The sequence below is a fragment of the Hibiscus syriacus genome, unplaced genomic scaffold, assembly GCF_006381635.1.
Source record: "Hibiscus syriacus cultivar Baekdansim isolate YM2019G1 unplaced genomic scaffold, ASM638163v2 tig00109906_pilon, whole genome shotgun sequence".
Lineage (NCBI taxonomy): Eukaryota > Viridiplantae > Streptophyta > Magnoliopsida > Malvales > Malvaceae > Hibiscus > Hibiscus syriacus.
This window is the reverse complement of record NW_024062524.1, coordinates 117237-133670: the sequence shown is the minus strand read 5'-3', so window position 1 is coordinate 133670 and position 16434 is coordinate 117237. Positions and strand designations below refer to the sequence as shown.

General features: G+C 36.0%; 3 pseudogenes; 2 read left to right on the top strand and 1 right to left on the bottom strand.

Annotated features, from left to right (window-relative positions):
• Positions 1 to 6: 6 nt before the first annotated feature.
• LOC120210059 lies at positions 7 to 1224 on the top strand (annotated as a pseudogene).
• A 448-nt stretch (positions 1225 to 1672) lies between these two features.
• On the top strand, positions 1673 to 2947 carry LOC120210036 (annotated as a pseudogene).
• Positions 2948 to 3451: 504 nt separating this feature from the next.
• LOC120210058 lies at positions 3452 to 5533 on the bottom strand (annotated as a pseudogene).
• Between the last annotated feature and the right edge of the window lie 10901 nt (positions 5534 to 16434).

The following is a 16434-nucleotide window of genomic DNA, read 5'->3' as shown; positions in this document are numbered from 1 at the left end:
AGAAGCTGAAGAATGTCACAACCAAAGATGCTTCCCACCAAGAAAACAAAAGCATCCTCTTCAAATTCTTGCCAAATTTCATCAGCTGATACGATAGCCAGCAATGACGATATCTTGGCTCTAATCCTTCATCGCCTGCCTCTAAAATCCTCCTCAAATTCAAGACAGTCTCCAAAAGACTGGCTTTCTCTCATCGCCCATCCCAGGTTTCGTCCCAAACACGATTCCACCGCCGTTTCAGGCCTCTTTCTCCGCCGTGTTTGCGATCGAACCAATCCAAAATACGACATGGTCAACCTTGGCCACCGTCCCTCTCGTGCTCCCTTCCGGTCCCTCACTTTTGTTAATGACCCATCAGGGATCAAAATTCTGCAATCTTGTAACGGCTTGTTGCTTTGTTGTAGCTGTCCTGCTAATCGTCTTGATGCAACAACCTACTACAAAGCACATTTACAATCCTACTACAAAGCATTACACGGTACTTCCATGTCCAACAACTTTGTTCTTCGAGGCACTACGTTGTTGGTGTCAGTTTAGCTTTTGATCCTTCAAAATCATTTCATCACAAAGTATTTTGCTTTACGAATTCCTACTCTGATTTGCCTGATCATTACTGGGTCAAGATTTACTCTCCTGAAACTGGCCCCTGGAGGCCTTCGGGTCGTCCTTTTGTAGCACCAAGTAATGTGCAATTCAAGAATGGTGTTTTGTGGAATGGTGCTATTTGCTGGCTTAGTGACTGTGGAGATTCTCCGTGTTTCGACCTTGAAGAAGAGCGAATGAGAGATATCCCGATGCCCTCTGTGGTCGATGAAGACATAATGCCGCGCCGGTACTTCGGAGAATCCGGAGGCCATTTGCATCATGTTAAAATTTATGGTTCGGAGAATTTACTCTTCGACGTGTTGAAGATGGAGAGAGACTACTCCGGTTGGTTCGTGAAGTACCGAGTCGATCTAAATCCAGTCGCAGCAGCATTTCCGGAGATGGTTTGGGGATATGCCGATCCAATAGACTTGCAATTTTATGCATTTTCGATACTCTGCGTCGTTCGTGAAGAATCCGACGAGGGCTCATTCATGGTGCAGCATTTGCCTGCAAAGATATAAGGAATAATATCAAGGACAATAGTTTTTGCAAGCTTCATGATTTTGCTCTTGCGGGCAATAATTCATTGAAAATTTGTGTGCTCATCAATTCATTGAAAGCTTTGCTTGTGTATGACTATCTGTACGTTGGAAAACTCTTACAAGTTGCTTTCTGCTACATGTTTTCTCTCGATGTTTGGTGTGAATCCATTCATGGAAAAAATGTAAATCTGGGTTTGATTAGTAAAACTTTATGCTGAAATTTCTGAGTTTCTTGGCATGAAACTGCAAGAATGTTCGGATTTGAAGTCAAAGATTGCTTTTAAAATACTGAGTTCTAAATTCTTACTAGTAAACTTTTATCTAATGCTGAATTGTTTTTCATGCAAGAATCTAATGGTCAAAGAACCAAAGATGCTGATGCATGAATGATGAGTTTTCTTTTTCTTTTTAAAAAAAAAACATACCAAGCTGCTATGAAATCTTCCAAGAATTGCTTGGAAATTGCAAAACAATTTGGAAAGACTGTTCGTATTAATCTTATAAACACAAGGATCCAGCTCATATAAAGGGAAAGGAAGTAGATAGTTTTGGCAGGATTCAGGGTCTAGCACAACAGATTGTATACAAAATCATCCTCATGGGAGAACTAGAGTTTTTGAACTCGAGAACCGGATCAGCCGAGTTGATTGGTTACAACGATGATATTCTCGTAAACATTCTTGTTCTTCTCCCCGGAAACTCTCTCCTGAGGTTCCGAAACGTATCGAAGCAGTGGTTCTCTCTGATTTCTAGCCCTTACTTCTCTCGTTGCCTTAACCAAAGCTTGATATTTCCCTCCGCCATCTTCTTGCGGATGAGAAACAAGCCCAAGTACCACTTCCTTTCACTCTATAAGAATCCGGTTCGCCGGCCAACGGTAAGATCTTTCACTTTCATTGATGACTCTGCAGGCATTAGGCTTCTGCAATCCTGCAATGGCTTGTTATTGTGCTGTAGCAACAACCGGATCGGAGAATATGATCGGACCTACTACATTTACAATCCTACAACCAACCAATACACTATCCTCCCCAAACCGGGTAACAGAACTCCAAACCCAAACACTGTTTTTGGTGTTACTTTAGCTTTTGATCCCTCGAAATCGGTACATTACAAAGTCGTTTTTGTTCGAAGTTCGGAGACAACTTCTCATCTTTACCGGTTGGAGATATACTCATCTGAAGCTCATCTTTGGAGCTTCTCTAGCGATATTCCAAAGGTTAAAAATTTTGGTCAAGGGGGCTATTGTTGCGGTGCTGTTCATTGGATCATGAACAACTCCAGGTCCTTGCTACGTTTCGATGTTCATCTGGAGAGATTTCAAGGGATTCCGTTGCCTAATATTCAAGATGATTGGGACCAACAGCCCAAGTGCAGATACTTTGGGGAATGCGGAGGTTATATGCATCTCATCTTAACAAGCTGCAAGCATAGCACTAGGCAGTTCGATGCTTACGAGATGAAAAATGACTTTTCCGGGTGGTTTGCGAAGTATCAAGTCGACCTCAATGCACTTATATCAACATATCCGGAGATGACCCGAAGCCACTCTCACCCATTAGACTGGGATTATCATGCATTTAGAGTGCTAGCCATTGTTGTTGGTGAAGAAAGCAAACAAGGGCTGTCACCGTCGTCATTCATCGTGTTGCACATACCCGGTAAGGCCATTACCTACAGTTTCAAAGACAACTTCCACATTACTCCATGACTTTGCTCCTGGTTGCACCGACATCAAAGGTTGTACGACATTTGAATGTGACGATGCTTATCCCTATGTTACAACTTTAGCCATTGCTAGGAGTTTTAGGCTTTGATATTAAATAGATAGATTAGAACTTGGAAGAAACACATTTCTTTTTCCAGGAAAGTCCTAGATATACTCATGGGAGCGCCCGCGGATCCCCACCACTAGTTTGATATTAAGTACATTCTCCGATGACTCTGAATAAGACGTCTCCGCCCGTACAATTAGAGAAGCTCCAGATGATGTTTCTTACCGGTGTTTGCGGCACTTATGTTGCAATGGTACTCAAAAAGATATCAATTATCAAGCTTTAGATGGAAAAAAAAAAGTGGGTTGGGTCTTCCCTTTAAAGTACAATAATACATACATATAAAGTTGATTAGATGAGTAAATGATTAATTATTAGTTTCTTACATGTTAAGATATATCTTTCTCACCTGTCATTTAAAAGCTTGGAACACTGCAACGGACAAATATTCAACAGAGACTTGATTGAATGTAATAAATTGACCTATAGTTAGTTGGACATACAATTAAGGATTTGCCATGATTTGAGTTCATTGGGACATGTTTCTTTTCCTTTTTCCTTTTTAAAGGGAAAATATAGTCAACTAATAACAATGACAATGGTGTTGCTGTTCAAGAAAGCAAAGAATGAACAAGCCACCAAACAAGCACAAATTCTAGGAATATGGTTGGAAACTAACCCGCACAGAATGACCAGAAATCACCTATGGTAGCTGATAAGCATGGCCTAGCTTTATTCCGGTACGCGCTCGGTCTTAGCAGCACGTTGACCGGTTGAATCATCTTTTGCATTTCATCGTCTTTGTGCCTCTTAAATGAACCGGATTGGATGACAAGGAAATTCGGTTTTCCAACAATCCTCCTTGGATGCTTGAAAGACCAGCATTGTTGACTCATGCTTCTGCAAATGCAGTGGTTCCTACTTCCCGATTTCTTTGAGCTTCACGAGTACTTGTCTGATATTCGGTCTATAGAAGGCGAAGGAGAACAACAAGCCATTGCAAGCTGAAAGAACTTAAGAATGGATTCTTCTGTAACTGGATTTCCCTTGTCATAGTTGTCCCTTAGAAGTAAGTCCGGATGATACAGATCACTGATCCTATGATCAGAACAGCATTCCTCATGAAGTTTGGCAGATAGAAATCCTCATCGGGTGTCGGCTTTTCATTTATCGGTTCCTTCCCGAAAGCAGTTCGAGAAAGATCACACCAAGACTGTATATATCAGTCTCCGGACTTGCATCCCTCATTTTGATTAGCTCAGGAGCTTTATACCCCTCAGCTGCTGAAGCTTCAAGTATTTCTTGACCAGCAGTAGGATTCAAGAGCAAGTATATACCGAAATCCGAAAGATACGGCTCGTAGTTTCGATCCAAAAGTATGTTCTTAGACTTAAGATTTCCATGGACTACTGGCTTCTGCAATACAGTATGTAGATGATCTAATCCTCTGGCCATACCAATGGAAATCTTGTAAATTACTGCCCATCTATGAGACTCCACACTCCCGTCTGCCCAAATAAAACAGTCCATTCAAAATCATCAAACATAAACAAGATTCTAACTTTTAATTGCATATTCATATGAGAAATTAAAGAGAAAAAGATGTGATTTTGGGTGTTGAACAATATCAGATAAGATTTGCAAGAAGAAAACAAAGCCATAAAACTCAAACCAGCATTCTCATTGAATATAATTATAGAAACGGGAGGGGAAAAGGACAAAGGTAGGTGCCGACAAATCAAATTATGCAGCAAAGGGGAAATTTTCGACACACAAAACAAAGCTAACCCAGAATCAATAAATGTTTGACCTTTTCTTTTCATAAAAAAAGATCTGGAAATTTAACAAATTTCATTATTTTTTCCATCATTTTATTGAAAAACTGCATCTTGAGGTTCAAAAGATGTTCATTCAATGTCTAATAAGATAAGAACAGGAAAACAAAACCATACCCCTGATTAACTGAGCCAAATTGCCATGCCAGTAGAAAGGATGAACAAGAAGCTTCTCTCCTCGAGGACCAGCATAAAATCCCAGAAGAGGCACCAAATTGGGATGCCTGATGCATCCCAACAGCTGAACCACATCGGAAAATTCTCCACCTCCCAAGGCACACACTGGCCTCAAAAACCGAAGCAATCGGACCAAGCTGCTCCTCTGCAACAAGGCCTTATACAAGGTCCCATAGTTGGACTTCCCGATCACTTCTCCAGGAGCGTCGAGAATGTCACCGATGGTGAGGTCTTCTCCGTCGCTGAAAGTGATCATATCCTCCATTTCTGACCCACCTTCTTCTTCGCCATCACCATCACGTTTCTGCAGCTCTTTGCCTTCTATGTCACCAAGCTGGTCGTTTCTCGCCGCCCTCTTCCGACAGAAGAAGATGACAAGTAGGAGAATGAACAAGAAAAGTAATGAAGCTAATGAAAGGAGGAGTTTTAACATGTGGGTGGTTTTCATTTCACGAAAACTTTCGATTCTTGTTATGGTGTTTTTTGACAAATAAATATTGCAACTGTAAGAGAATGAAGATCAGGGTTATGTAGTGTTCAGATTTTGGGAATAGAAAGTTGGGATTTTTGAGTTAGGAGGGGAAGTTGGAACCCAACAGATTCTAGCGAACTACTGAATGTAATTTAGTTGAGAGTGGAGTACACCATACCTTACCGACCAGGTGCATCTTTGATTGATATGCTAAATATGTGGAATGTAAAGGTTTTTCTAATTTTATTTTTATTTTTTTATTTTTTTTTAAATCTCAAACATTTTTCCGTTTTTTAAAACGTTTTTCATTTGCATAAGATAAAAACCATGAAAAACAAGGCATCTTGTTTAATTTTTTCAAATACATATTTCACTATTGGATGATGCACTATTAAATTGATTTATAAAACGTTAAATTATAAAGTATTAAACTTATAATTATAAATTAATTAAAATTTTAAATTTAAATATAAATGTAAATTAATTAAAATATAATATTTATAAAACATTAATTTTATAATTTTATTTTAACTATAATTAGATCACATATTAATTTGAAAAATTTATAAACCTTAATTTATTTTTATAACTTTGAAGCTTCCACCGCCACTGTCGTCGCCATCGGTATCATCTTTCATCACCGGCGAATGACAAAGAATAAATCAATGAAGAAAGATGATACCAGTGACGACAGCGATGCTGGTGGCGGTGACAACGGCAACTATCGCAACGACATCATAGTGGCGGTGTTGATGGTGACGACGGTGACAGCGACTTCAAAGCTATGAAAATAAATTAAGATTTATAAATTTCTCAAATTAATTACATCTAATTATAATTATAATTATAATAAGATTATAAAAACTATTATTTTATAAATATTATATTTTAATTAAATTACATTTAGATTTTTAACTAATTTATAATTATACTTTTAGTATTTTATAATTTACAATTTTATAAATTAATTTAATGGTGCTCATCATTAACCGTGTTCATCTACGTTCGACGAGAATGGTAGAATTTATAGATTTTCTATATTTATATTTTTTCCTTCAAAATAACGTTTTTTTCTTTTATTTTGTGCAAAAATCAGTCCTATAATGATTTTATTCCATCGGTGGCCCATTTGCATCGTGGAATGCACAGTCATTGATATCTGTATTGTGGACTTGGTCACAAATAAAGTGGTTGTAAATTAGTTACGACGTTAATTCAGTTCGGTTGGAGCTATCATTTAGTAATTTTTCTAGGTATAATTATCGTTATTCAACTTATTAATTAATTAATTTATATAGAATATTATAGAGACAAGGACAATCATCTTAACTCAGTTTATTTTATTTACAAATATCATATTTGAAACCTCTTATTTTGTTTAAGAGATCTAGTATTTCATCTTACTAAATCAATTGAAACTATAATTTTATTTAAATTTAATTATAAAATATATAAATTATTAAAATAAATATTTTATGTTAAATTTATAATACTAAAATAGTAATTTATTTTTATAAAAATTATGTTAAAAACAAAAATAAATGCATTGCATAAGGCGTTTTTCCAAAAAAAAAAATCATCTTTTTAATTTAATATTCCCGATCAGGTACTGGTCAGACTATATTTTCCGCATCTTATGTTGACATGGATACACGTATGAATGGGCGAGGGTAGGTTGGTAATTAAGGGTATGGCGCGACGCAGGGGCCGCGCCTTACCTGTGATTATGACACGCGTCAGAAAGGCGCGGGCCCTGCCCTACGCTATACCTTTAATTACCAAATTATCCCCGCCCGTTCACACCCATCCCCCCTATAAATACCCCAATTCTCAATCACTTTCATCACACCAAATTCTCTCAACTTCTCTCAAATACTCTTATATTCTATTATTAAGGTATATTTTATTATATTTAATTTTTTTAGTAATTTATTTAATTATTTTAATTGCTAAATATTTTATTTAATTAACTTTTTTTGCAGACATAAAATGGAAGGCTGTCTACTTTAGTTGGATGGAAATCATATATCTCGACACTTTGCTGATACGGTAACATTTTAACGTTTTAATTTAATTAATTAATTTATTTAATGGATGATTATTAGTTTAAAAATTAATTTGTGTAATTATTTATTTTTTAGGAGAGATACCGTATATTAGATCATTTATTATGAACCCTAAGTTAGTTATACCTACTCGTGTAATGTCGTATTTAGTAGTGGCTGTATTCGGTCACCTAGGTAGATATCAGGGTCATTATAAGATAGAACCAGACCTTATTTATGCCTTAGTAGAGCGGTGGAAGCCGGAGACCCACACATTCCATCTTCCGTGTGGAGAGTGCACGATCACGCTTGAGGATGTTTCTATGCACCTGGGGCTTCCGGTGGATGGATGTGTGATATCAGGGATAACTTCCGGTTCTTAGACTACTTTGTGTCGGGTTAGTCTAGGACGTGTCCCTGGAAAATTTTAACGGTAGACGGATACCGTTAAATTGGTTAGATGCCAATTTTCGGGAGTTGAGCGAGGACGCGTCTGACGATGAAGTTAAACAGTATACACTGGCATGCATACTGCAGCTGATAGAAGGGTTGCTGATGCCGGACAAATCGCGCAACCAAGTTCACTGTATGTGGTTGCAACATCTTGGCGACTTTCATCTGACCGGATCACTCAGTTGAGGCTTGGTAGTTTTGGCTTGCCTATACAGGGAGATGTGTCGAGCAATTGACTACAGGCGTAATGTTATCGGCGGATGTCTCCTGCTGCTGCAGTCTTGGGCATGGTATCGATTGCCCTTTTTTATATCCCGTTGTCAAGAACCCATTCGTATTTCCGCTGCTTCTGAGGTAATTATAAAACTGATTTTGTATATTAATAATTTTATACAGTGAATAAGAAATTATTTTTCTTGAATAGGTGGTCTACTGATAGGAAAAATCATCAGGAGCTACCTGATGATTTAGAAAAAATTAAGGTGTTAATCGATCAGAAGACTGACACAAATATGAATTTTAATGTTTAAAAATCGATTTTAGATTATAGTTATATAATTAGATTAATATTTTGATAAAAATTATATATATTTGGTTTGAATGGGTGACATATTCTACTGATGATGTGAGGGCGGTGATCCCACCTGAGTTAAGGGGTCCATCAGATATTTGGATGGCGATGGTTCTCTTGATCTGTTATGCGACCGTCGAGTGGCACTCCACTGATCGCGTACTCCGGTAATTTGGTTGTTTTTAACCAATTCCGGAAGTACCTCGCAATATAGACGAGTTACATAGCATAGATAGACGCGGCAAGACATATACAGATTGGCTAGTGAGGCATCATGCATGGGTCGTGTTGTGGGAGGATCGACATCGGCGCCTTCCCCGTAGAGAGCCCAATTTAATTGACCTTTTGATGGTTGCTGACGGTTATTACGAGTGGTTTAACAATAATGACAAATCATTTCTGCTTCCCGAGGATGCACGAGGACAGACCTTTCCGCGACGTCGACAGAGACGTTCACCGACACAGTACCATCGTCCCCCGACTCGTGGACAGAGAGTAGGTGCATCCGGTTCATCCTCAGCTGTACCAACAGGACCTTTACAGCAGCCACCGTATCCAGCGACTTACATACCGTAACCATATATGATCCCGTCGCCGCCATCGTCACAGATGACCCCTCCTGGAGGCTATTATGGATCTATGTTTGCATATCTGACTTGGGGTTCATATACTGGATATTTGGTGGGTTCAACCTCATCACCCATGGCCGCAGCACAGATACCTCCTGTACAGTTTTCACACCCAGCGATGTCTGGGTTTTATGAGTTTTCCCAGTTTTCGCAGGCCAGGTGGGATAGTCAGTCATAAACCTCCAGGGTCCTTATTCTATGGAGGTGCTTCATCGTCATCAGCTCTTCATCAACCTAATGTACCTACTTAGGACAAAGACGACGACGATAATGGTGGTGATGATGATGACAATGAGGAGTCAAAACTAGTTATACGAAGAAATCCTCCTCGAGACCGACAGCCACCGCCCTACAGAACACATTCGCGTCGTAGACATCGATAGATTTTGTTTTTTATTATATTTGTATTTAGTTTATTGGACTTTTTAATTGTAATTTTTTATTATTTCTTATTTAATTCTTACTTTATTTTTGTTAAATTTGTTTGACTTTTTTTAATGTATTTCAGTTAATTTTGTTTATTACCATTTAATATCAGTTATTGTAATTTGGTTATCATTTACCATTTAATACTTATTGTAAGTTTTTTGTATTAAAAATATTTGAAATACCAATTGTTCGATAACTTTCTTAAGTTTGTCACTTATTATCTCTTTTAGTATAATCACATAAAACGTAAACGTCTAATCTCGTATTATTGTATCATTTTTTAATCTTTATCAACGATTATTGAATGACATTAACTTGAAGTAAATGCAAATCAAAGTACAAGAATTATTATTCGATAAACAAATACATCATTTCCTCATCAATTATTACTTGATGGCAACATAAGTGGACATGTTTTTTCTAGTGTGTCTTGGGTTTCTACAATGCTCATATCTTCTGTCTTGTCCAGATCTTTCTCGAATATCCATATCGCAATAAATTCGATTGGATTTTGGACGACCACGCTCCCTCAATAAACTCGAATTTGGTACAATCGGAAGCTAATCTTGAACCTCATCAGGGTCTTTGTCATTACCTGTGGGGGAAACTCAAATTCGTATACCTTAAAAACTTCAGATAGTAGGTATACGGGATCCACAAAATGGTTATAGTCTTGACGTGTATGCGAGCAAGCTGCTATCACATGAGAGCATGGATACTTAAGAGCTTGAAAAAACCCGCAGTCGCACGTTCTGTCCCTTAGATTTACTCTTAACGACACAACTTCAATCCCTTGAAGAGGTCACGATAACTCTGTGACACGAAACATTTCATGCCTTCTAGAGAAGCTTGTTACAGACATTCCATTTGATGTAGAAATTTTTTTCTATAGATCTGCAACTAATCTAGGGTGATAGACATGACCGTCTTGCATCCAGGTTTGAGTTTGCCCCCTGAGCTTCGCAAAAAATGCCCCAAACAAAATTATGTAGTCTTTACCAAAGCCGCTACTGGTAAGTGGCGTGCACCCTTTAAAGTTGAATTGATTGCCTCTGCCAAATTGGTCGTCATGTGTCCATATCGATATCCACCATCATATGCGTTCGTCCACATTTCTTTATCGATGAGGCTGATGTAATCGTATCATTTCTCGTTCTTCGCCCGCAAATCTTAAAGCATTGATTCAAACGTTCGAGGAAGTAGTTCATAACCTGATCAAAAAATGTATAACTTACTAACTTGCTTTCTTTGCAAAATTAAAATGATTGAAAGAAAACAAACTACATTAGTTTCACTTACCCATGCGCACAATTAATTGATGCTCATCATTCTTCTTGAACCTTCCATGGTAGTTTGCAGCAATGTGTCGGAGACAATACCTATGTTGTACAAAGAGTGGTTGCCACATTGAACCCAAAGACTCCATTGCTGCTTTGATCACAGCTCCGCGATCTGAAATGACACAGATGTTTTCCCTCGTGATAACACGTGCACGTAAATTTCAGAGGAAAACCCAAGAATATGTATCTTCTCATTCGACAAGAGCAAAAGCAACTGGAAGAATGTTGCGATTGTTATCTTGGACAACTGCCAATAATAAAACTTGCTTGTATTTTCCATACAAGAAAGTCCTGTTGATCTGGACCACATGCTTGCAGTATTTGACAGCATTAACGCACATTGGGTAAGTCTAAAAAACCCGGTAGAATTGGCATCGATCGCGGAGAACTCGATCATTATGGTATGCATAGGAGGTTTCGAAGTCCACAATTGTCCTAGGATTCAACCTCCGTACCAGCCTAAACCAACCTGGAAGTTCGTTGTAAAATGCATCTCATTCACCATAAAGTTTGACAATGGCATTTTGTTTTGCCAACCAAGCTTTTTTATAGGAGACAGTGTACATATACTACGATTGTATAGCTGAAATCAACACAGCAACAACTATATGAGAGCTTGCTTTTACCATGGGCATGATTGCTTGACATATCACTTCAGAGTCCAAGTTGGGATGATCTTGGTTGTCCCCTCTAGCACAACATGTGTGAGGACCGTTGTATACTGTTAGTTCCTATCTGTTGTTTTTTCTCTTCCTCTTTGATACACGAACCATCCAACTGCATCCGTTTTTACGTCGGGCACAGTAGCATACATATTTTTCGGTCGTGGAGTGGTCGACTCTAGACTGAACAGAATTACAGATATTATAATTTTTTATAGCCATCATCGCTTCTTCCTTGCTTTAAAACTCCATGCCTAAAGATAACTCACCATTATTTATTGATGAGTAATATCCATAGTCACCAAGATGAGGCATATCCGCAAATTATGGCCCGTACATTGCATTATAATCAGCTTCATACATGTGTGTTGGAGGGTTAGTTGTGACACATTTGTTGGAACTTCATCTACATCATCATCACTATCGGAGTTGAATTGTGGTAATTCTGGGTGAATGAATAGTCCAGTAGCAGCACCATCCATACCAGGCTCATGAAGTGGTTCTTCTGGTGGAGATGATGGCTCCTCCATGCTCTCCACATTTAGGTCAAAGAACCTACTACTGGCACGTCTTCCTCTTGAACTAGAAGGCATATCTGGATTGAGATCGAAAAAGCTCGCAGTAGAATGCCTCCCCTTGGAGCTTGAAGTCATCGTGTCAAATGGAAACTGCACAGATTGTTGCGTCGATGGCATCTTCATATTAAAGTCAAAGAAATTTGCAGATGAATGCCTTCCCCTCGAACTGGACGCGATTTTGCCATACGGATTATTCGTGGACCCACCTCGATATATATCGTAAGGAATTGCGGATGAATGTCTCCTCATTGAAGTTGATGTGTCGGAACCATGATGTGGATTTCCCATTATGGCATTAAAATCATTACACATTACTGTAGTCGGGCTATCAACTTTATCAACTTGTTCAGCCAGCCCATAGTGTGAGCTTAATGGCTGACCTCGAACAACACACACTTGAACAAACTTTGCATACATCTCAATATCGTTGTCTGAATAATTACTTTGAGAATCAGTCATCATTTCAACATCATCATTGTTCGATAGTTCAAACGCTGTATAAATTAATGGCAACAATGATGTTGGAAATATGTACTGCAACGACGAGATTCTTTTACTACTTCCAACATGAACTTTCCTCGAAATCTTCGTTATCAGCTAGTCAAGAGTTATGTTTCTCTTGAATGATATTTTAACACGCTCATTTGATACGAATACAACGCCGGTTACATCTTCTCGAATTTCTCCATCATAATAAACAATAGCTGAAATTCGCGTCATTCTTAGAGTTTAAAAGTGCAACAATATTATATATGCAAAAAAACTGAAACAAACCTTATTAAATAAATAATATATGACCAAAAATATAACAAAATAAATTTTTTACACATAAACAAAAATAATTTAAATAATATAATTTTATATTATTACCTGCACCGCAAAAATATTTCGATGTATGCTCTCACTTTCTAATTCTACAAACACATAATTTAATTGAAAACAATTAGTATAACATTTTTTCAAATAATCATATATAACTATAAAATAAATATTATAACAAAATTACCTTATAACGAAAGATCGAGCAAACTTCTGAATCAAATATAAGATGATTGTCGGATGTTATTTACTTATTCAAAGGATTGTTGGTGAGAGAGTTTACGGGAGATGGCTATTTATAGCCGAGAGAGGATGCCTTAAAGGCGAGAAGTTTGGGAAAATAATGCAAGGTTGAGATAATTGAATAGCGCGGCCCTTGCCCCGCGCCATACACACATGTATCCATGTCAACATAAGACGCACCTCAGGGGGCGCGCCTTACCCCACGTGGCGCCAACTCAGCGTATATCGCAGTGCAGGAGGCGCACCTTACTGCTAAGGGTATTAGATCGGGAAATATAGTCTAACTGGTGTCTGATCGGGAATATTAAATTAAAAAGATGATTTTTCGAGAAAAGTACAATTGCATAAAGTAAATACATATAAAAGCAAAATAAATATATTAGAAAAGTGGTTGTAGATTTTAATTTCAGAAAAAACATCTGTGTCCAACCCTAATTAGGATAATAGGATCCTACCTATCTTTTTTTAATATTTAATATCAGTTGTGTTTAGCATTTTTAACTACTGGAGCAGGAAACTTGTTTTGCCAAAGGGAGTGATACAAGACATTAAAAGGCTATGCATGTGCTTCTTTTGGAAAGGAAATGATGCCTCGGCTAGAGGTGCTAGAGTTAGTTGGAATCAAATCTGCTCCCCGAGATCTGAGGGAGGCCTAGGGCTAAAGAGGTTGGTCGATTGGAACAAAACTTGCTGTTTTTTGCTAGTTAAGAACATTCTAGTTGATGAGGGCTCTTTTTGGATTGCTTGGATCAAAGCATATTGTTTCAAGAATGAGGATTATTGGAGTGTTGGAAATAAACCTCACATTAGCTTGATATTTAGGAAGTTGATCAAGTTGCGAGAGGAGGCCAGAGTTCTATTCACTGCTCCTGTAAGCTGGACACAAGTTAAAGGTATATGGATCTGGGATAAAATTCGGGAAAGAAAGGAAAAAGTGGACTGGCATCGCCTTGTCTGGTTCACTGCATACGTTCCAAAGTTCTCTTTGATCACATGGATATCAATCCTTGATAGGCTACCTACAAAGGATAGACTTGCTCGGTTTAGAGTGGTGACAGACCTCAACTGCAGGCTATGTGGGATTAGATTGGAATCCATGAACCACTTGTTCTTGGAATGCCCTTATTCGAGTGCAATCTGGGATTCTATCTTGCGTGCTTGTAGGTTGCAGTAGCAAGGATTAAGCTGAGAGGATTTACTCTGCTGGATGGCTAGCAATTGGAAAGGCAAGTCCCTGCTAGTTCATGTTCTAAAACAAGCATGGACTGGATTCGTTTATTTCACATGGGAAGAACGTAACTATTTTGTTTTTAGGGGATTGTCGTGTTCGATTGATATAATTGTGAATATTATAAAGGGGGTTGTTAGGATTAAATTGTATAGGCATCATATGAATAGAGTGGATGATGTAAATAGGCAGCTTTGCATTGATTGAGGACTTATATAACAGGTTGTAATTGTCACTTGTAGCAGCTTGATGCTTTCTTGTGGATGAATAGATTGATTATCCAAAAAAAGAATATCAAAATTTTTGGCAAAAAATTGAAAAGGAATACAGAGAAAGTCTCACTTGCGATAACCTAATATACGGTTAATGAAATGAAATATCAGAATTATTATTATTTTTTAACATTTACGGTAAAAAAATATCTAAAATATTATTATTTCTACCGAGATATTATTATTGGGCGTTTTACTAGGTTTGTTAACATATCCGGTAAAGCGCTACTAAAACATTATTTTTTCTATAAAAAATGTTAATATTGGACACTTTATCAGAAATATTAAAAAATTAATGTTTTAGATAAATAATAATAATATTTTAAGTAATTTTTTACCATAAATATTAAAACAATAATAATATTTCTAAAAACACATTTTCTTAAAGTATACTAAGGTGGTGTTTGTTTTTGCAGATGTAAAAGGTCTGCGGTCTGCGAACCACATCTGCAGCAGAAGAGATGGACCAAAAGTCTGCAAGAAAAAGACTGTTTGTTTTTTAACGTCTGCAGGCTGCTAAAATAAATTGAAATATAAATAAATTGATTTTTAAACTATACTCAAATAACCATTTTTGCTATTAATTTTTTGAAATAAAATGTCATTAAATTTAATGAATTATTACAAAATAGTCACTATAATGTTTTAATAAATTATAAAAGTTCGATAATATAATAATTATTTTATAGTATTTAGATAAATTTATTAATAATTTTATAATCTTTTAATAAATTTAATAAGTATTTTATAATTTTTTAAATTTTATTGACAAAAATGATCATTTGTATATAATTCAACGATATCTAATATACTTTATTTGAAAAAATATATTAAATAAATATTATACGAATTTTATTATTATAAATTATTACATCTACGGACTATTAGATTTTGGTTTTAATATTATATATCATTTTAAAAATTATTATTAAATCAATCGACATTGAAATCATTTTGATTTTAATTCAATCTTTTTGTTTCGGTTTAAGTAATTGTTAAAAAATTATATTTTAATTCTCAATTATTATCGATTCACAAATATATCAATACTCGATTTTATAATATCATTTAAATCATCTTAATTTATTCGAGTGGTACAATCCGATTCTATTAACATCAAAAAATATATATAATATATACTCCATATAATATACATCAATTAGTATTTTTCTATTTAGAAAAAATATATTATTTGTTTTTTATTTATTTATTCTGTATAAAGCCACTTTCGTACTTTACCAGAATTAAATGATAAGAATCAGATTTTTCAATAGTGTGAATATTTTTTTATTAAAACATTTATTTTGTCTTTTAATGCTAATAATTGTATTTCCCGTGATTTTCTAAGTTTTTATATAAAAAAAAGTTTACTAAGTTTAACTGTATAATATTTTTTACTAAGTTTAATATATTTTTTCAGATAAAGTATATTAGATATCGTTGAGTTATATACAAATGATCATTTTCGTCAATAAAGTTTAAAAAATTATAAAATACTTATTAAATTTATTAAAAGATTATAAAATTATTAATAAATTTATTTAAATACTATAAAATAATTATTATATTATCGAACTTTTATAATTTATTACAACATTATAGTGACTATTTTGTAATAATTCATTAAATTTAATGACATTTTATAATTTTTAAAAAATTAATAGTAAAAATGGTTATTTGAAGAGGTTAGAAGAGCTTTGAACACATAATAAGAGGACGCGCAGACATTAGAAAAGCTTCTATCTTCTATAAAATAAATGATCTGCGAAGCCGCGA